Genomic DNA, 23664 nt, shown 5'->3' on the forward strand with positions numbered 1-23664 from the left:
CTGGCAGAACCTATGTCTGGTGAGAGTCCAATGTGTGGTCTGTAGATAACTGTATTCTCATTGCATCCTCATGTGGCAGAGAGCAGGGAGCTATCTTATGTTTATCCTCTTTTGATAAGGGCATAAGTTCCATTTACAAAGGTTCCACTCCTATGATCTAATTACTTCCCCAAATATCCCAACCCCAAATATCATCATATTGGGAATTTAAACTTTAACGTGTGAATTTGGAGGGAAAGAAACATTAAGTTCATCGCATTCCACCTTCCACTTCCCACAAATTCATGCCATTTTCACATGCAGCATTCATTCTTTCTATCTCGAAAACCTCAAAAGGCTTAACTCACTCCAGCATTAACTCTAAAATCTAAACTCTAAATGTCACCCTAAGTATCGTCTAAATCAAATGTGGGTGATTAAGGTAAGAATCCTCCCAAGACAAATTCTCCAGCTGTGGACCTGTGCTCTCACAGACAATTTATATGCTTCCAAACGACAATGGTGGAACTTGAACAGGCAGCGTAAGGATAAACATCCTGGTCCTAGAGGGAGAAACAGGAAAGAAGGAGGGACTGAATGTCCCAAGCGACTCTAAAACCCAGCAAGACAGATGCTGTATCTTAAGGCTCAAGAATAATCCCCTTGTTCTCAATGCTCTGCCCTCTGCGTTTCTGGGGGAAGAGTCCTGCCTCAGAACCCCCGGGAGCATCAGTCCTGCCTCCCCAGTTCTGCCTGTGGGGATTCTGTGGTTGAGGCTCTGCGCGGCGGCGGGGGTTATGTGCCTGTGGCCTGTGGGGCAGAGGCCCTGCTGCTACCAACCCTCTGCTGGGCATGTCCTCCAGTCTTTGAAATCAACACAGAGGCAACCCTGGACCCCCATCACCCAATTCCATGACCTCTGGCTTTATGGGGGAAGTGGCAGCCCTGATGATCTGAATTGCATTTGGGTTCTTCTTCCCTTGCCTTAAAGGATAGGATGTATTAGCAGAATAGCTTTCTGGTTCAATTCTGTTTGTCTAAGAAGTCCAACAGTTCTTTATTTCATACTATTTTCTCAGGATCCTGTAGTTTCCGCTGGTAGCGTTTCTGCAGGTATGGTCCCGGCTGTATTCTTGTCTTTGGCTGAGACAGCTGATTAAATCTGTGGTTCACACCCACACTGATCTCCTTGACGGCGTCCTGCCACGACATTCTTACTGGCCTCTTCTGAACACACCTTCTTAGTTTTTGTCACACGGTCAGCCTGAGAAGTTTCCAAATCTTTCAGCTCCTATTCCTTTTTCCTGGACGATTACATTGTCATTACTTTCTCTTCTCATATTTTGCTAGGAGGAATGAAGCCTGTCTCGCACATTCTTTCCAGAGACCTCCTCAACTGTGTATTGCTTTATCTACCTTCTACCAGATAGGAGAACATGAACAAATTCAGGCAGCTTCTTTGCCACTTTTTAAAACAGATTATCTTCCTTCCAGTTTCCAAGAGTATGGTCCTCATTCCTGACAGTTCTTACCTGAATAACCGTTCTAGGTCTCTTCACTGCAATATTGGCTTTTTCCTGCATGTACTTCAAAGTTCTAGACTCTGTTATCTAGTTCCAAAACCGCTTCCATGGGACCTTCCATATGCTGCAGGTGTGTCCCTTACCCACCAAAAAGAAGTAAAACTGGAAAGTTAATTAATTTGCAGGAAGTAAACAACACATTTTTAAACTATCAATAGATCAAGGAGGAAATCACAGGAGAAATTTTAAAAAATACTTATAAGAGGAGTGATAACAATAATACGATATGCCAAAACTTATGAGAGCCAGCGAAAGCAGTGTCAGATAGGAAATTTATAGTGTAAATGCTTACATTAACAAACAAACAAAAAAAGACCTCATATCAAAATTATTAACTCTACAACCTAAAAAAAAAAAAACTTGTAAAAGAAGAGCAAACTAAATCCAAAGCCAGCAAGTAAATAACAAAAGTCAGAGGAAAGATAAATGGCATACAGGATTCTCCCCTTCTCCACAGGAATACGTTCCAAGACCCCAGTGGGTGTCAGAAACCTGGATATTACCAAGCCTTAGGTGTACTTTGTTTGATCCTATACTAACAGGCAGGTAACACGCACCGAGCGGGTACACTGGACAAGGGCGTGATTCATTCACAGGTAGGACAGAGCAGGATGGGGCGCGACTACATCCCCTTACTCAGCATGGTGCACGATTTAAAACTTAGGAATGGTTTACGTCTGAAATGCTCTATTTAGTATCTCTGTGCTGAAGCTGACTGTAGGTAATTGAAAACATGGAAAGTAAAACCACAGATAAGGAGGGATATTGCAAAGAATGGAGAAACAATGCAGAGATCCATGAAACTAATCAGTACGAGCCAGGTCGAGGGTGAGGAGAAACTGGAACTCTTGTGTACTACTGATAGGAATCTAAAAACACACCACAAAAATCCAAAACAGAACCTCCATGGGATCTAGCAGGTCTCATTCTGAATACAGACCCCCAAACTGAAAGCCGTGTCTCAACAAAATATGTGTGAATGCATTTCCACAGCAGCATCACACACAACAGGTAAACGGAGACCTAAGATATGTTCATGGGTGGATGCACGGCAAGGCAAGATGTGGTCTGGACACTCGAGAGAACATCATTGAGCCTTAGAAACGAAGGAGATTCTGACACAGAGCCCAACTCGAGGGAATCTGCAAGACACTATGCTCAGTAAATAAGCCAGTCACAGAAAGACACTGTATTGTTGGCCTTATATGAGGAACTTTGTGTCAAAGTCAGAGAGACAGAAAACAGAATGGTGTTGCCAGGGGTTGGGAAGAGGGGGCTTGGGAGTGAATGTTTACTGAAGAGAGAGTTTCAGTTTTATAACTGAAAACCCTTCTGGAGATGGATGGCGGTGAGGACTGCACACGATAATGAATGTTTTTTTTTTTTTTTTTTGTCTTTTGTCTTTTGTTGTTGTTGTTATTGTTGTTGTTGTTGTTGCTATTTCTTGGGCCGCTCCCGCGGCATATAGAGGTTCCCAGGCTAGGGGTCCAATCGGAGCTGTAGCCACCGGCCTACGCCAGAGCCACAGCAACGTGAGATCCGAGCCGTGTCTGCAACCTACACCACAGCTCACGGCAAGGCCGGATCGTTAACCCACTGAGCAAGGGCAGGGACCGAACCCGCAACCTCATGGTTCCTAGTCGGATTCGTTAACCACTGCGCCACGACGGAAACTCCTGAATGTTCTTAATACTACTGAACTATTTACTTATACGTGGTTCGATGGTAAATACTATGTTAATGTATTTTACCACAATTAAACAAACCGAGGAAAGGTACTTTCATACTAATTTTCCAACCGATTTTCAAAAGGGAAAGCTCGGTTCTCTCTGTGGACCTCCTTGATCAAACACCATCCCCTTCCAGAAGTGGGGGTCTGTACCTCCAGAGAACAGGGGTGCTCTGCATCCAGGAGCCTACAGACAATTATCATCGAAAGAGGTTGTTCATATTTATAGAGCTCTGCAGTGAGGGCTTTGAAAATCACCAGCGAAGAATGAATTCAGTCCCACATCACAGATCTTTGCTGTTTTTTTTTTGTTGTTGTTGTTGTTGTTGTTTTTTTATGGCTGTATGCATGGCATACGGAAGTTTCCCAGGCCAGGGATTGAATCCAAGCCTCAGCTGCACCTACAACACAGCTGTGGCAATGCCAGATCTTTAACCCACTGTGCCGGGCTAGGGATTGAACCCACACCTCTTGAACCTGCACCAACCGAGCTGCTGCAGTCAGGTTCTTAACCCACTGTGACACAGCGGGAACTCCTCATAGATATTTATGAGATAAAAATACTCTAGTCAAAACCGAGTGGTTTTGCAGAAACATTTCGCTTAGGAACATCAGAATCACCAGCAGCTTTTGTTACGCATAGAGATTCTTGGGCTAAAAAAATTTCGAAGAAAGGAAAAAAGTATAGAATTACAGAAAAAAAGAGATAATTTAAGACCAAAAAACCCCTAAAGGGGAAGAGGTAAAGGAAAGAACCCATATAAGCAAATGAAGATAAGACGCTATTAGCAGAAAAAGGACTATTTTATCTATGAGACAACTTTATAGAAACCCAGTGGTAACCACAAAACATAAATCTAGAGCAGAGACACGAAACTTTAAAAAAGAGGAGACTGAGAAAAACACCATAGAAAACCAGCAAACCAATATGGCAGACAGAAATACAAGGCCGAAGAAACAGTGGCTACATAGAACAACCAGCAAACACGAGATAAAATGGCAGTACCAGGTCTTCATTTATCAATAATCATCCTAAGTGGAAATGGACTGAAGTCACATTGAAAGACACAGAATGACTAGATGGACTAAAACAATAACACCTAACTGTCTGCTGCTTCCAAGAGACTTGCCCCAGCTCTAAGGCGAACACAGGCTCAGAGTGAAGGGTTTGAGCAAAGAGAAAGAAATTGAAAGAAATTCAGTGAGATACAGAAACAATTTCCCATTCACTTGTATATTTTTCAATTTCTTTCATCAGCCAAAAGAAAATGGGTGTAGCCTACTCTCATCTGGGACAAAATAAACTTCAAGCCAACAAAGGTAACAAGAGAAAAAGATGAACATTAAATAATGATAAAGAAGATAATTCATTAAGAAGACATAAAATTGATCAATGTATATACCCCTAACATAGAAGCAGCAAAGTAGGTAAACAATTATTAATGGACTTAAAAGGAGAAATTAAAGCAATGCAATACCAGTAGGGAAAGTTAATGTCCCACTTACATCAATGGATAGATCATCTGCACAAAAGTCAACAAGAAAACAATGTCTTGAATGATACATTAGAACAGAGAGATTTATAGATTTGTATAGAACATTCCACCCAAATGCAGCAGAATATACATTCTTCTCACGTGCACATGGAACATTCTCAAGCATAGACCATGTGCTGGTAAACAAAACAAGCCTCGATAAATTTTTAAAAACTATAATCATATTGGGCATCTTTTCCAATCATAATGGTTTGGAACTAGAAATCAACTACAAGAAAAAAAACTGGAAAAAACTCAGAAATATGTGGAGACTAAACAACATGCTACTGAACAACTGTTGTGCCAATGAAGAAATCAAAGGTGAATGCCTGAAGACAAATGAAAATTAAAATATAACACACCAAAACCTATGAGATACAGAGACATCTTCCCATTCACTTGCATATTTTTCAATTTCTTTCATCAGTGTTTTACAGTTTGTAGTGTACAGGTCTTTCAATTCCTTGGTTAAATTTATTCAAGGTATTTTATTCTTTTTGTCACTATTATAAATGGGATCATTTTCTTTTTCTTTCTGCTGGCTTCTTATTAGTATAGAGAAATGGAGTATATTTTTGTATGTTAATTTTGTACCTGCAACTTTGCCTTATTGATTTATTATGTGTGACAATGTGGATGTCACTTGAGGGTATTGTGCAAAGTGAAATACATCAGATGGAGAAAGACAGATACCATGTGACTTCACTCATACATGGAATACAAAAACAAGCAAAAAAAAAAAAAGTAAATGAACACACATACACACAAATTGTAGGGTCTGAGAACAAAGTAGTGGTCACCAGAGGGGAAGGGTCAGCCAGCAGAGGAGAGTGACACGGGTAAGGGGATCAACTAGATGGTGACAGGTGGAATCTAAATTTTTGGTGGAGCATGCTATGCTGTACACAGAAGTAGAAATATGATGCACACATGGAACTTGTGTGACAAACGAATTTTATCTCAGTTTTTTCAAAACAGTGAATATCACTAGTCCTGGAATAGAATCTTGGAGAGCAAGACATGACACGATGACCGCTGCAGTCCAGGTGTGGTTATACAGACGCAGACTTGGACACTGGCTGTATTTCACATTTAGGGCTGACAAGACTTGTCGCTGGAATGAATTGAAGCCTAGAGAGAAAAATGGGACTTAAGAAGGACTAAAGGAGTTATTACTTACTGATATAAAAAGACTACAGGAGGAACAGGTTCTGGATCACAGCAGGAAATCAAGAGTGTTAGTGTAGATATGTTGAATTGGAGAAATGTATTGGATATAGAGGAGACATGCTAAACAGGCAGCTTAATTTAAAAGCTTCAAGTTCAAGAGTGAAGACAGCTGGAAAATATAAATCTGGACATCATTTATATATATTTGCTTTTCCATGAGGCTGAATTAAGGGAGAAAAAACTAGACACTGAGAAGATACGATGTTTATAGCATAAAACATACAGAGGATACAGAATTGGAAACTGAAAGCAATTGCTAGGCGGAAAAAGAAAACAGGGAAGCAGCCAGACAGAAGCACTGTTTCAGGAAGAAAGGGATGGTGATCTTGGTTAAATGCTCTGAAACAAAGTCGGAAGAGGAAGGCGCGCGGGCCGTTTGAGGCGGTAACAGGGAGGAGGCCTCGAGAAGGACTGAGCTGGACCCTGGACATCGAGTTACGGAGGAGGTTTAGTTCCCAGCAGCAAAGTCTCCAGGGTGCGGGGAGAAGACAGAGAAGACGTTAGGAACGCAGAGGTCAGGGTATCCGAAGGTTGTCTGCTGGCTGATACAGGCACAAAGATCGGCAGCATCAGTGGTCGAGAGGGCCAGAATCACGGGCTGAAATCCACAGGGAATGGAAGGGTCGGGACATCCAGGCCCCCTGGAACAAGAGGGAGTGGTGCGTGGTACAGTCTGGTGACCTGTGCTTTAAAGACACCTGCGTGCTCCGTGGATGTTGTTGTTTTGTATTTTTATATGGGGGGGGGGGCAGGACCTGGGGGTCCGTGGAAGAAGGATAAACGGTCCGGAAACCTTAATGAGGAACAAGGGCATCTAATCTACCTCCCGCCTGGCTCTGCCAGATGGAGTGGAGGAAAACAGAACCCGGACGGGAGGAAGCTGCGGGTACCACTCATGCAAACCAACCAACTGCCCCGCCTCAGCTTTGAGTTTTCCAGGACTCTTCCACCACGTTCGCGACAGGCACATGAACAGCCAGTTCATGATGACTGGTGAAGCTTAACTGAGAAGATGTCCAGAAAAGGCTCATCACATATCAACCTCATTGTGATCATTTGAAATTGGTAACTTTTAATGAGCTCTAGAAAATCAGAACATATTTCCCTGAACTTGTTAAATATATGCTTCTTCTGGGAAAGCTTTTAGGACACAAAACTTATAATAATGCATTATAATGTGTATGTTGTTATTAATATTTTGCTTATTTTAACACCTTAATGCACACATGTAAAATATCTCTTAAAAACTGGAGTATATATACAAAGTCCTCACAGTAGAGTTTTGCTTCTGTGTAAAATAAAAGCACTTTAAATGTATCATTAGAACCATGGCTTTAGGGAGTTCCCATTGTGGCTCAGCAGGAACGAACCCAACTAGTATCCATAAGGATGTGGGTTTGATCCCTGGCCTCACCCAGTGGGTTAAGGATCCAGTGTTGCTGTGAGCACTGTGGTACAGGCTGAAGATGCAGCTGGGATCTAGAGTTGCTGTGGCTGTGGGGTAGGCTGGCAGCTACAGCTTTGACTTAACCTTTAGCCTGGAAACTTCCATATGCCGCAGGTGCGGCCCTAAAAAGACAGAAAACTACAACAACAAAAATAACTGTGACTTTACAGACACCACATCCTATTACTGACCTATTTTTGTCCAGTTCTCATACTATGTGAACAGTGTAGGGGCACAGGGCAGTGAACGCTTTCAAAAATATTAGGGAGTTCCCTTGTGGCACAGCAGGTTAAGGATCTGGGAGCTGTCACTGCATTGGCTTGGGTCGTTGCTGTGGCGTGGGTTTGATCCCTGGCCTAGCAACTTCCACATGCCATGGATACAGCCCCCCCCCCAAAAAAAAATGTTTAAATACACACAAAAAAAGAGCCAGAAGGATAGGCACAAAAATATTATGAACCTATTATACTACTCTAGGTAGCATTAGATGTGAACCATTATTCTTCTATGAGTCTCTCTATTTTTTAAAATGAGCATATGTTTATGTTACAGTCAATTACTTTACAATTGAAAATCAGAGAAGATACTTCAATTTTGAAAAAAAAAATCCACCCCATTTTAAAACACACTGCTGAGACACTGAATATTTTCAGGTACTGCAACTCAGCTATTCATTTAGTAATTGTTGGAGAGCCATTTACTAAGAATGACTCGTATAGAATTGTGGTTATCATGTTGACGCCTGGTTATTTAAACGTGGACTGGGCCAAAAAGACAATCACAGAATGAGTAGAGAATAAAGGCTGGTTCGGCTTAACGAGTAACGAGTCAATGGATTATGACAGTAGAAGTCTGTATTCTAGGCAAGGGACTGGCGGACAGTCTGCGCAGAGTGCCTCAGGGTCAAGGCAGGTCTTCAGCATGTGGAAAGTCTTCACAGCAGTTGGAGCAATGAGCTCAGAACAAAAGTCACGGTCAGGAGTCCAGCTCCTTGGCGGGAGACCTGTGCGAAGGCCAGGGCAGCGTGTCAAGAGATAGTGAGGTGCGTGGACTCCGAACAGAGGACAAGGATGTCTAATCACAGTCCTGCACTAATGAGGGGGTTATAGGAGCTCAAGAAGGAGGCAGGGATCAACTTTGGGTTCTGGCAGCACTAAAAGGTGCTGGTCTTCAGCGATGGAAGTATTTTCTGCTTCAAGTCAGGGTCAGAGAAGTAAAGGTGAGCCTAAGAATGAGAGTGGGGCCAACCAGCAGAGCTACAGGAAGCTGGGTGGTAGAAGACAGCCCTGTGTTCTGGCAGAACAAGGCTTTCGAGAGAGACCACCTTGTGCCATCTCCTCAGTGACACGAAATAGAGCCTTTCCATCACAGCCGTCAGTTAGCATTTACAGCAGGGTTCACGGATACATTATCAAGAGCCATTTAGATCTTAAGGTATTTTTGCTGCTATCAATGATGACCACGCTTTTGAATTCCTCTACAAAAAGTTATGTGTCATAAACTTTCTGAGTTCTTCATTATTACAAAAAGTCTTTATTTTTGCACATATGTATGAGCGGTATTTTTTCTTGATTTAAAATTCTAGATCACCTTTGGAGTTCCCTGGTGGCCTAGTGGTTAAGGATCCAGTGCTGTGTTGTCCAGCACAGGTTTAATCCCTGGCCTGGGAATTTCCTGATACCAGGCACAGAAAAAAAAAATTATCAGTCACCTTACAATGCTTTCTATAGTGTCATGGATGAGAAGTATTCAATTAGAAAACTTTTAGTTTCTTTATATTTGGAATTCAGGATAAACCTGATTATTTGCCTTTTGAGATGAAGAAAATTTTCTTACAGTATTTTTTGTGTAGATTGCTTTTGCTGCCAAATGGAACCTTTTTTTTTTTTTTTTTTTTTTTTTGGCTGCACCCATGGCATGCAAAAGTTCCTGGGCTGGTGATTGAACCCAAAAGCCATAGCAGTGACACTGCCAAATCCTTAACAACTAGGCCACCAGAGAATTCCCTGGAACTCTTATAATGTACCTCGTGGACTCACTCTGTGTTTTCTTTCATGGTGTGTCTTTATTCTTTTGCTCTGCTTTCAAGAATTCTTTTGATTTGATTTTCTTATCATTAATCAGTTTTGAGCAATATCCACTCTTCTTATTCAGACCTTCTTTTGACTTTATATCTCAACATTTCCATCTTTTTATTTTGAGACTCTCTTCTTGTCACAGGATGGTCCTTTCTTCATGAGAGCCTTGTCATTTAATTAGGACAAAGGTATACCCATTAGCACTGAGAATATGAATTAGCATTTTTTAAACTTGCTGTCCTGCTCGCCACATTCTCTTTTTCAATTTTAAATATTTATCCTTAATCAAGCCATTTTGAATTATTAATTTACCATATGTATCTAGTTATATTTGTAAGTTTGGTTGCTTTAGCTTTTCATAATGTCATTCAAAGTCCAGATCATTGATCCTTAACCAAAGAAGCACCTCTAAATTAGCTTAGTCTGGTACCTACCATTGTATCAGTGACCTGTGGCCCATGGTGAAGTGATCTATGAGTAGCTGTAATTGCGTCAACTGCACATTGAATTGGTATCACATTTTATAAATATTGTAGATACCACAGGTCATTTGTTCATTTATCCATGTGTTCATTCATTTCATCAGTATTTATAAGTACCCATTTTATGATGTGTGTCATTTGTAGTGCTGGAGATACAGCAGTGAACAAAGCAGGTTCAGAGACCTATCATATGGAATATTCTAATAAAGGGAGATAGGAAAAAGTAAACAAATTAGGAAAATATATTAGACAATGATAAATGCTATGGAAAAAATAAGAGGAGAGAGGTAAGAATTTAGGTCAGGAGAGGAGAGATGTTTGCAAATTCAATTAGAGAGCCCAAGGAAGTATGACAGACAGTTGATGTTTGACTGAAGTTGGAATACAGCTATGTCAGTTTCTGAAGGAAGAGTGCTGCCTGCAAAGGAACAGCATGTGCAACATACTGAACCAGGAGCATCTCTGACACATTCAAGGAGCAGCAAGGAGGCAGCAGTGAGCAGTGGGTTGAGGTGAGAGAGAGATGGAGCCATATGTACTGAGAAAACATAAGCATTGAGTTTTAAGAAAAGTTACTGGGAAAACTGGGGTAATGAAAGTACAGTATCTGACTTTCATTGTAAAATGAATCACACTGAATGCTGACAGAGGGTAAGAGAGAAAGAGTGTAAGCAAAGAGTGAACCTGCTGGAGTTTCCTGCAATAATCTCAACCGAAACCTACAGTGGGACATACCGGGGAGAAAATAGGAAGGGTGCTGAAAATTGGTCAGTTTCTGTCTTTTGTAAAAATAGAATTATCACTCCCTATACATATACCATTAGATAAAGTTAAGCACATAGATGTCTGATATGAATATCAAACTTGTTACTAGAAGTGAAAGAAGTTGAGAGGAATAAAGAGAAGTAAGAAAATTCTCTGAGCTCAGTTTGGTAAGCTTTATCTAATGGTAGTATTCTCAGATATCTAAAACAATAAATTCACGTTGTCTTAGCTTTAGCTTCTCTAAAAGAAGAATGAAACCTAGGCTACTCACAGGCGCTTTAATTAAGAATATGATCCCAGGGAGCAGTAATGAGAGGCAGTGAAATAGGGAAGGAAGTAAATTCAATAAAAGAGTGGGTTATCAAGTTGGGCACTTGTATAACAGAGGTGTTTCATTCCACTGGATCTTTGGGGAATATTACAAAGGGCATTTCAGAACTTTTTCCCTTAAGAAGCTGAAAAAGGAAAGCACTTATCCATCAGCACCTATCCTTTATTGACAAAGGAGGTGGCACAAGGCATTCTCTTCTAATTTAAGCAAGTATGAGTGTTAAGTATATTCTCATGGGAGATCCAGGAGAGCATTAGAAAAGCCTCAGGGCAGGAATCAAAGACACAGGGTACTGGCCAGGGGCAAAGTGCTCATCAGCACGAAGCCTCTCCTACCCATGTGGAACTGGTTGCAATAACAGATCCTAGAGTATGAGGTGGGGCCCTAAAAAGTTTAAAGGGCTGCAAGAGAGATGCTAACACAGCTTAGCTCATAGCACAGTCTGGTCCAGTTGCTCTCTCCATTTGGACCACTCAGTTACAGAGGCTCCTTCAAAGTGTTCTAAGCTTAATCAGCACAACAACACATTAAAAGAACCATATATGTTAAAGGGATAATTTTTTATTTATTCCTAGCATACAAGAATGGTTCAACGTCCACAAATCAATCATTCTGATATACCACATTAACAAAATGAAGGATAAAATCATATGATCTTCTCAACAGATGCAAAAAAGCACTGGACAAAATTCAGCACCCATTAATTAACTCTCAATAAAATGTGTATAGAGGGCATGCACCCCAAAATGATAAATGTCATATATGATAGGCCACAGCTAACATACTTGATGATGAAACACTGCTTTTTCCCCTAAGATCAGAAAAAGACAAGGATGCTCAGTCTCATAACTTTTATCCAACAGTAAGTACTGGAAGTCATAGCAAGAGCAAGTAGGCAAGAAAGAGAAATAAAAGAAATCAGATAGGAAAGGAAGAAGTAAAACTGTCTCTAGTTATAGATGGCACACTATTATATAAAGAAAACCCTAAAGGCTCCACCAAAAAACTATTAGAACTAATTAATGAATACACAAAATTTCAGAATTACAGTCATGTAATAGCAGCTGTGTTTCTATACACTAATATCAAACCAGCACAAAGAGAATTAAGTAAACAACCCCATTGGTGATTTCATCAAAAATAATAATATACCTAGAAATAAATTTAACCAGGAAAGTGAAAAACCTATACACTGAAAAATATGAGATACTGATAAAAGAAAGTAAAGAAGATATAAACACAGAAAAGATATTCCATACTCATGAATTGGAAATTAATAGTGTTAAAAGGTCCATACTAACAAAAGAAATCTACAGATTCAATCCTTATCAAAATTCCAATGACATTTTTCATAATAGAAAATCATTTGTATAGAATTTCAAAAAACTCCATATAGTTAATTCAATCTTCAGAAAGATCGAAGCTGGATGCATCATGCTTCTAGATTTTAAACTATATTATGAGGCTATAGTATCAAAACATTACAGTATTGGCATAAAAACAGATGCACAGATCAAATGTTTTGGGCTCTCATAGACACAGGTGAGAGCCCAAAATAAATTCACGTATTTGGTGAATTATTTTACAACAAAGGAGCCAAGAAGATGCAACAAGGAAAGAAAAGTCTTCAATAAATAGTGTCAGGAACACTAGACAGCCAAATACAAAAGAATGAAACTGGATCATTATCTGTCACCATACGTAACAGTAAGTCCAATATGGAATTCTATTTATATGCTGCTTTATTCTATTACCCATGATAGAAGTTTGCCATAGTAGGAACTTGATAAAAGTTATGAAAGGTGAATCTCTAACAACTAAATGTTAGTACTTAACTTTTACCTCTGCTATTGTCAAAGAGCCTATTTCATAAAAATGTACTGGTGAAATTAGAAAAGGCTCTTAATGTTTTCTCGATTCACTCAGAACACACTGGACATAGAAAGATAGCTCATCAACCAGAAAAACACACTGTCCTAGCAAAACAGCTCCTACTTATATCTCTCCAGAAGACAACAGCTATAATAAAAAGATAATTTACTTATAATTCTCATTCTGTTGCTCAGTGTAATGGAATGAAACTGTAAAATGTGTTAAAATGGTTCTTTGCTATATGCTTCAACTTTATAGGCCAGAAGTATTGTTCACACCAAAATTCAAATATGATAGGAAGGAAGTACTCGAACAGAAGTAAAAAAATCAAAAAGAGATAAAATTCTGTAGCAATGCAAATTTAAGAAAATGTTTCTTAGGATTCATTTGTTAATTTTAATGTTCACTTTTGAATTTTTATTTTTATTATTTTATTTAAAGCAGTACCCCAATTACATAAACTTCAGATATCACAATCAATGTCTTCATTAATATAAGCAAAGAAAAAATGAGGAAGAATATGCAGCAAAATCATAGTGATTATCTCCGGACTTTAATATTAAGGGGATTTATACATGAACATACACATATGTATTTTTATTGTCATGAATAGAGTGTCCATGTCAACCACAAAAGTACTTTTTTAAAAGCTCTAGAGAGAGCAAAGAGAAAAACAAGAAATGCGTAAGCAGAAGCTAACAGAAAGCTACAAACCCAGTCACACAAACAAAACCCCCAACCTCTTTCCTGACAAAGCAGCTGCTTTGAGAAACAGGCTGCTGAACTGCTTCATCCTCTGTCCTCCAGTTACCTGGCTCACATTCACACCTGCTGCTCCGCATTTATTGCAGAGCCAAGGAAACCTGAGCCAGAAGTCACAGAAGGCCAGGCAGGGGCTTCTAAGTCAGGTGGAGAGGACCTGCAACCAGCCTCACCCCAGGGGCATTCTCCCACCTTGATTAAATGCAACAACAGTTCAAACCCACAATAGTTAAAGCCACAAAATAAGCACATCTCCTTTTGGTTCTCATCATGCCCAGAGGCTTTAACACCCAGCTCAAATTTTAACTTCTCAAGAAAAGAGTTGGTTCGTGGAGGAGCCAGGGGCAGGAAGTGCATGAGGGGTGAGCAAAGGTGGCTGAGAACTGAGAACTGGTCCCCCGGGTGCAACCCTCGCCACATAAATTCACTCCCAAATGTGGTCATCCCTGCACTTTCCCATTAACTAACAACTTCCCCAGTAAAGACCCCCTACTGCAGGCTGGAAGGCAGTGGCCAACCTGCCCAGGGATGGGGTGTGGTGGTTGGGAGGCAACAGTGTCATCTCATGCAAGTGAAAGACCTGTACACTGAACACTCTAAGATTCTGATAAAAGAAATTAAACAAGACACAAATAAATGGAAAGATATTCCATACATATGGATTGGAAATGAATATTGTTAAAACGTCCATACTAACCAAATCATCTACAGATTCAATGTAATCCTTATCAAACGTCTGATGACATTTTTCATAATAATAGAACAAAATTTGTATAGAATTTCAAAAAACTCCAAAGCAATCTTGATAAAGAGAAACAACACTGGAGGCCTCACACCCCTAGCTTTTAAACTGTATTATGAAGCTACAGTAATCAAAACAGTACGGTATTGGCCTAAAAATAGACATGCATCAACAGAACAGAACTGAGGGCTCCAAAATAAACACATACATATATGGTCAGTTATTTTATAACAAAGGAGCCAAGAAGATGCAACAGAGAAAGAATAGTCTCTTCAATAAATTAAACAGTGTCGGGAACACTAAGCAGCCATACACAAAAGAATGAATTTCAACCACTGTCTTTAATCATCCATAAAAAGAGATTAAGGACTTAAAGGTAAGACCTGAAATCATAAAACTCCTAAGATAAAACATGGGGATAAGCTCCTTGACAAAGTTCTTGGCAAAGATTTTTTTTAATTTAACATCAAAAGCAAAAATAAACAAATGTGACTACACTGAAAAAGTTTCTGGGCGCAGCAAAGGAAACCATTCACAAAATTAAAAAGAAACTTAAGAATGAAAGAATACATGTAAATCATCTATCAGATGGGGTTAATACAAAAAATATATATACGTAAAGAACTCAAACAACTCTAAAGGAAAAAAATATGATTAATTTTGGGCACAGGACCATTAACATTTTTCTTCCCAAAGAAGACATACAAAGCGCCAACAGGTACATGAAAAAAAATGATCAATGTCACTAATTATTACGGAAATGCAAATCAAAACCACAGTGAGATATCACCTCACACCTGTTAGAATTGCTATTATGAAAAAGAAAATAAGTAACAAGTGCTAATACACATGTGAAAAAAGGGAACACTTAGGCACTGTTGGTGGGAATGTAAGTTTCACACATTTACCACAGAAAATAGTATGGTAGTTTCTCAGAAAATAATAACAGAACTACTACCACATGACCTAGCAATTTCAGTGCTGGATATATCTCTGTAGGATATGAACACACTCCCTTGAAGAGATATATTCATCTCCCTATTCACTGCAGGATTATTCACACTAGCCAAGATGTGGAAACAACCCACATGTCCATCAATGGATGAACAACAGAGAAAATGTGGTATGTAGATGTGATGGAATATTACTCAGTCATTAAAAAGGACCTCATGGATGGACCTTGAGGTGGTATGCTAAATGAAATAAGTCAAACAGAAAGGCAAATACTGTGTGATCTTCCTTATATTTTGAATCTTAAAAACACAATAAACCGAACCTCAGAACAGGTCAGCGGTTGCCAGAGGTGAGCAGAAGGCCAGTGGACTATATCCAGGTGGTCAAAAGGCACAAGCTTCCAGGTATAAATAAGCCCTGGGATGATGACCATATACATATCAGCAAGATGACCACATATAACAAAACTGTACTGCATATTTGAAAGTCACTAAAAGAGTAGATCTTAAAAGTTCTCATCATAAGAAAAAATATATATAACTGAGTGGCTGTAGATGTTAATGACACTTTTTATAGTAAATATATCAAAGCATTGTGTTGTATACCTAAAAAATACAATGTTACGCATCACATTTCAGTAATAATAATAAAAAATTAGAGAGCTTTGTGTTATTGATATCTTGGGTTGTTGATAGATTTAAGCAAAGCTGTCATGAAAGCTCTGGAAAAACAATGTGCCGACACTACCAGACAATGAAAACAAGGAAGACGTAGCAAGTAAATATTTGTATGTTTGGAAGAACTGGATTTCGGGGAAGTGAGGGATGCAGCAGCCTGCATTCAGCTAGACTGAAATCTCCTCACAGGGATGAAGAGGCTTCATTCTGAATGCTGCAGTTTGTAGCAGGTCTGAAAAATGTTTGCTTTGAAGACTTGCCTGACTGATGAAAGATGCAGTTACAAAAATCTGTTGACCATTTAATGATAGATGTTTTTTAAGTTCTTTCAAATTGTTGAGCCACTGGTTTATCTTTGTTAGGAAGTTAAATTTTGTTCTTTTTTTGGTTTTTAGGGTCAAGCCTGCAGCATATAGAAGTGCCCAGGCTAAGATAAGGGCTGGCCTCAACCATTGCCTGAAGCCTACCACCGCAGGGGCTGTCCCTGCACAGGCCTGCTTACCCTTTGGAGGGGCTACACTTCCGCAGAGCAGCACCAAACACCACCAGCCCCCGAGAAAAGGCCTGCAGCCCAGAAAAGCTAGAACAAGCCTAGCGAGGCCATGAAAAGATCTGCCTAATTCTCGGATGGTTTTTCTGAGTCGGGCTGCCCTGGGGAGGAGCCTCTTGGGTTTTCAGCGGCCCTGCTACCCTCCCAACCCCCAGGGGGTGCTGAGCCCTAGCAGACCAGCTGCATAGGACTGCCAGCTCCAGGCAGGACCACCTGCAGCCCAGAAAAGCTGCAACAAGCCTGGCCCAGCCATGGAAAGATCTCAGATGGTCTTTCTGAGTCGGGCTGCCCTGGGGAGGAGCCTCTAGGGTTTTAAGTGGGCCTTCTAGCCACCCAAGCCTTCAGGGGGTGCCCCACTCCCGCAGAATAGCTGCTCAGCACCACCAGCCCCCTGGAGGAGCCCCTGCAGCCCAGAAAAGCTGCAACAAGCTTGGCCAGACTGTGAAAAGATCTGCCTACATTCTCAGGCCGTCCTTCTGAGTTGGGCTGCCCTAGGGAAGAGCCTCTTAGGTTCTTAGTGACCCAGATAGCTGCTCCAGCCCCCAGGGGGTGCTGCACTCCTGAGGAACAGCTGCCCAACACCGCCAACCTCCTGCAAGAACCCAGAGCCTAAAAACACCAGAGCAAGCTCTGCCAGACCAAGTGAAATCTGCTACCATCGTGGTGTGGACCTCCCAGTCCTGTCTGCCCTCAGGAAGTCCTCCTTTGCTTCAAAGAAACCCTGTTAGCCCCATCAACACTCCAGAAAAGCCACACTGCCTCAAAAAAGATTGACCAACAACGCCAGCCCTCAGGAAACACTCCACAGCAGTGCCAAGGCAAACCCTGCCCAGCCACAGGGAGTGTACCTCCATCAAGAAAAAGAAAATAACAAGCAAGATGAAAAAGCTCAGAAATCATTCCCAGTTAAACCAACAGGAGAACTCACCTAAAGCAGTCAACAATGAAACAGAACTCTGCAGTCAGACAGACGTGGAGTTCAAAAGGGAGACAGTGAAAATACTGAAGGAATTAAGAAAAGATATGAACAGTAATGCAGATACCCTCAGAAAGGAACTAGAAAATATAAGGAGGAGCCAAGAAAAACTAGAACATTCATTTGCAGAGATGCAAACTGAACTAAGGGCAGTAAAAACCAGAATGAATAATGCAGAAGAACGAATCAGTGATATGGAAGATAGAATAACGGAAATCACCCAATCAGGTCAGCAGACAGAAAACCAAATCAAAAAACAGGAAAGCAATATAAGAGACCTATGGGATAATATAAAGCGGGCCAGTCTACGCATAATAGGAATTCCAGAAGGAGTAGAAAAAGATAAGGGGATGGAAAATATATTTGAAGAAATTATCGCTGGAAACTTCTCAAATCTAAAGGATACTGGGTTCAAGATACAAGAAGCACAGAGGGCCCCAAACAAATTGAACCCAAATAGACCCACACCAAGACACATCATAATAAAAATGGCAAAAGTTAATGATAAAGAGAGGATCCTAAAGGCAGCAAGAGAAAAACAGAATGTTACCCACAAGGGAACCCCCATAAGATTATCAGCTGATTTCTCTACAGAAACACTACAGGCCAGGAGGGAATGGCAAGAGATATTGAAAGTGCTCAAAGGAAAAAATATGCAACCTAGAATACTCTATCCAGCAAGAATATCATTTAAAATAGAAGGGGAAATAAAAATTTTTTTCCAACAAACAAAAACTTAAAGAATACAGCAAAACAAAACCCAGGTTAAAAGAAATACTGAAAGGGCTTCTCTAAACCAAAAAGAAAGGAAGGAAAGGGAAGAAAAAAGAAAAGAAAAAAAAGAAGAAGAGGAAGAACTAGGACTGAGGAAACCGCAATCAGAGAGCAGTCACTCAAATAAGCCAGCATACAGATTTAATCATGAACATGCTTCAAACAAAATAAAATTAAAAAGAAAAAAATAAAAAAGAGTCATCAAAACCATAAAATATAGGCAAGGGATGTTAGGAAATAAATAACCCTTTTTGTTTGTTTGTTTGTATGTTTCTCTTCTTAATTTTAATATAGTAATGAAGTGTTTGAATTACAGGACCATCAGACTAAAACACACAATTATAGGAAGGGGTTAGCATACTTAAAAAACAGGGCAACCACAAGCCAAAAGCAAATATTGCATTTGCAAAAAATGGAAAAAAAAAAACACTCAAGCAGATAACAACAGGAGACCATCCAACCACAAAAAAAAAAAAAAAGGAAGAATGGAGAACCATAGAATCAACTGGAACACGAGGTTCAAAATGGCAATAAATAATCATCTATCAATTATCACCTTAAATGTCAATGGACCGAATGCCCCAATCAAAAGACACAGAGTGGCTGAGTGGATAAAAAGACAAAAACCTTCAATATGCTGCCTACAAGAAACTCACCTTAGGACAAAGGATACATATAGATTGAAAGTGAAAGGGTGGGGAAAAATACTTCACGCCAATAGACATGACAGAAAAGCAGGAGTCGCAACGCTCATATCAGACAAAATAGACTTTAAAACAAAAGACATAAAGAAAGACAAAGAAGGACACTATTTAATGATTAAGGGATCCATCCAAGGAGAGGATGTTACTATCGTCAATATATATGCCCCAAATATAGGAGCACCCAGATACATATAACAAATATTAACAGACATAAAGGGAGATATTGATGAGAATACAATCATAGTAGGAGACCTTAATACCCCCCTCACATCAATGGACAGATCCTCTAGACAGAAAACCAATAAAGCAACAGAGATCCTAAAGGAAACAATAGAAAAGTTAGACTTAATTGATATCTTCAGGACACTACATCCAAAAAAATCAGAATACACATTCTTCTCAAATGCTCATGGAACATTCTCAAGAATCGACCACATATTGGGACACAAAGCTAACCTCAATAAATTTAGGAGCATAGAAATTATCTCAAGTATCTTCTCTGACCACAATGCCATGAAATTAGAAATCAACCATGGGAAAAGGAAAGAGAAAAAACCTACTACATGGAGAATAAACAACATGCTACTAAAAAAAAAACAATGGGTCAATGAGGAAATCAAGAAGGAAATTAAAACATACCTTGAAACAAATGATAATGAAGACACAACCTCTCAAAATCTATGGGATGCTGCGAAAGCAGTGCTCAGAGGGAAATTTATAGCAATCCAGGCCTTTCTCAAAAAAGAAGAAAGATCCCAAATTGACAATTTAACTATCCACCTAAATGAATTAGAAAAAGAAGAACAAAAAAGACCTAAAGTCAGCAGAAGGAAGGAAATTATAAAGATCAAAGAGGAAATCAATAATATAGAGACTCAAAAAACAATAGGGAAAATTAATAAAACCAAGAGCTGGTTCTTTGAAAAGGTAAACAAAATTGACAAACCCCTGGCTAGACTCACTAAAAAGAGGAGAGAAAGAACCCAAATAAACAAAATTAGAAAGAAAAAGGACAAATCACAATGGATACGGCAGAAATACAAAAAACCATAAGAGAATACTATGAACAACTATACGGCAACAAGTTTGACAATCTGGAAGAAATGGACAATTTTCTAGAATCTTACAGCCTGCCAAAACTGAATCAAGAAGAAACAGACCAACTGAACAGACCAATCACTAGAAATGAAATTGAAGCAGTCATAAAAACACTCCCTACAAATAAAAGTCCAGGACCAGATGGCTTCACAGGCAAATTCTATGAAACTTATAAAGACGAATTGGTGCCCATCCTCCTTAAACTCTTTCAAAAGGTTGAAGAAAAAGGAATACTCCCAAAGACATTCTATGATGCCACCATCACCCTCATTCCAAAACCAGGCAGAGATACCACCAAAAAAGAAAACTATCGGCCAATATCATTGATGAATATAGATGCAAAAATTCTCAACAAAATCTTAGCCAACCGAATCCAACAACATAGCAAAAAAATTATACACCATGACCAGGTTGGGTTCATCCCAGGTTCACAAGGATGGTTCAACATACGCAAATCAATCAGCGTCATACACCACATTAACCAAAAAAAAGTCAAAAATCATATGATCATCTCAATAGACACAGAAAAAGCATTTGACAAAGGCCAACATACATTCATGATCAAGACCCTCGCCAAAGTGGGTATAGAGGGAACATTCCTGAATATAATCAAAGCCATTTATGAAAAACCCACAGCAAATATAATGCTCAATGGGGAAAAACTGAAAGCCTTCTCACTCAAATCTGGAACAAGACAGGGATGCCCACTCTCACCACTGCTCTTCAACATAGTTTTGGAAGTCTTAGCCACAGCAATTAGACAAACAAAAGAAATAAAAGGCATCCATATAGGAAGAGAAGAGATCAAACTGTCACTGTATGCAGATGATATGATACTATACCTAGAAAACCCTAAGGACTCAACCCCAAAACTCCTTGAACTGATTAATAAATTCAGCAAAGTAGCAGGATATAAGATTAACATTCAGAAGTCAGTTGCATTTCTGTATACCAGCAATGAAATATTAGAAAAGGAATACAAAAATACAATACCTTTTAAAATTGCACCTCACAAAATCAAATACCTCGGAACACAACTGACCAAGGAGGTAAAGGACCTATATGCCGAGAACTATAAAACTTTAATCAAAGAAATCAAAGATGTAAAGAAATGGAAAGATATTCCATGTTCCTGGATTGGAAAAATCAATATTGTAAAAATGGCCATACTACCCAAAGCAATCTACAGATTCAATGCAATCCCTATCAAATGACCCATGACATTTTTCACAGAACTAGAACAAACAATCCAAACATTTATATGGAACAACAAAAGACCCAGAATCGCCAAAGCAATCCTGAGAAACAAAAACCAAGCAGGAGGCATCACTCTCCCAGACTTCAAGAAATACTACAAAGCCACAGTCATCAAAACAGTGTGGTACTGGTATCAAAACAGACAGACAGACCAATGGAACAGAATCGAGAATCCGGAAATAAACCCTGACACCTATGGTCAATTAATCTTTGACAAGGGAGGCAAGAACATAAAATGGGAAAAAGAAGTCTATTCAGCAAGCATTGCTGGGAAACCTGGACAGCTGCATGCAAAGCAATGAAACTGGAACACACCCTCACACCATGCACAAAAATAAACTCCAAATGGCTGAAAGACTTAAATATACGACAGGACACCATCAAACTCCTAGAAGAAAACATAGGCAAACACTCTCTGACATCAACATCATGAATATTTTCTCAGGTCAGTCTCCCAAAGCAATAGAAACTAGAGCAAAAATAAACCCATGGGACCTCATCAAACTGAAAAGCTTTTGCACAGCAAAGGAAACCAAAAAGAAAACAAAAAGACAACTTACAGAATGGGAGAAAATAGTTTCAAATGATGCAACGGACAAGGGCTTAATCTCTAGAATATATAAACAACTTATACAACTCAACAGCAAAAAAGCCAATCAATCAATGGAAAAATGGGCAAAAGACCTGAATAGACATTTCTCCAAAGAAGATATACAGATGGCCAACAAACACATGAAGAAATGCTCAACATCGCTGATTATAAGAGAAATGCAAATCAAAACTACCATGAGATATCACCTCACACCAGTCAGAATGGCCATCATTAATAAATCCACAAATAACAAGTGCTGGAGGGGCTGTGGAGAAAAGGGAACCCTCCTGCACTGTTGGTGGGAATGTCAACTGGTACAGCCACTATGGAGAACAGTTTGGAGATACCTTAGAAATCTATACATAGAACTTCCATATGACCCCGCAATCCCACTCTTGGGCATCTATCTGGACAAAACTCTCCTTAAAAGAGACACATGCACCTTCATGTTCATTGCAGCACTATTCACAATAGCCAGGACATGGAAACAACCCAAATGTCCATCGACAGATGACTGGATTCAGAAGAAGTGGTATATATACACAATGGAATACTACTCAGCCATAAAAAAGAATGACATAATGCCATTTGCAGCAACATGGATGGAACTAGAGAATCTCATCCTGAGTGAAATGAGCCAGAAAGACAAAGACAAATACCATATGATATCACTTATAACTGGAATCTAATATCCAGCACAAATGAACATCTCCTCAGAAAAGAAAATCATGGACTTGGAGAAAAGACTTGTGGCTGCCTGATGGGAGGGGGAGGGAGCGGGAGGGATCGGGAGCTTGGGCTTATCAGACACAACCTAGAATAGATTTACAAGGAGATCCTGCTGAATAGCATTGAGAACTTTGTCTAGATACTCATGTTGCAGCAGAACAAAGGGTGGGGAAAAAACTGTAATTGTAATGTATACATGTAAGGATAACTTGATCCCCTTGCTGTACAGTGGGAAAATTAAAAAAAAAAAAAAAAAGAAGTGCCCAGGCTAGAGGTCAGATTGGACCTGCAGCTGCCACAGCCACAGCCACAGCCACGCAGGAACTGAGCCTCATTTGTGACCTATGCCATAGCACACAGCGATGCTGGATCCTTAACCCAGTGAGCGAGCCCAGGTTCATTATGGCTGAGCCGCAAAGGGAACTCCCAGATGTTAATTTTTTTCATGGAAGTTATACATCAGTTTATTGCGTCTGTCAAATTCAAGTTTTCTCAGAAAAAAATTATCAAAATCCCTAAATGCTTATCAAGAGATGACCTCAATTGCTCGGGATGGCTGGTTCCTGAAAAACAACAACAAAAACCCCAAAAAACAAAAGCCACAGTCGCATAACTTAGACATACCTTGGGGTTACACCCACTGTTACTGTAGAATTATGGTTTCTCACAATGCTAAGGGCAGTCTGGAGCAGAAGATAATGCAAATGATTTCAAAGTTCTCTTCCATGAACAACGTGCAGTTTCTAGGAATCAGGCCAATTCCTTCCAGCCCTCCTACCGGAAAATCAACCCGTCATCAAGTATGGCTTGTGCTTTTA

Source organism: Sus scrofa, chromosome 4 (assembly GCF_000003025.6).
Source record: "Sus scrofa isolate TJ Tabasco breed Duroc chromosome 4, Sscrofa11.1, whole genome shotgun sequence".
NCBI lineage: Eukaryota > Metazoa > Chordata > Mammalia > Artiodactyla > Suidae > Sus > Sus scrofa.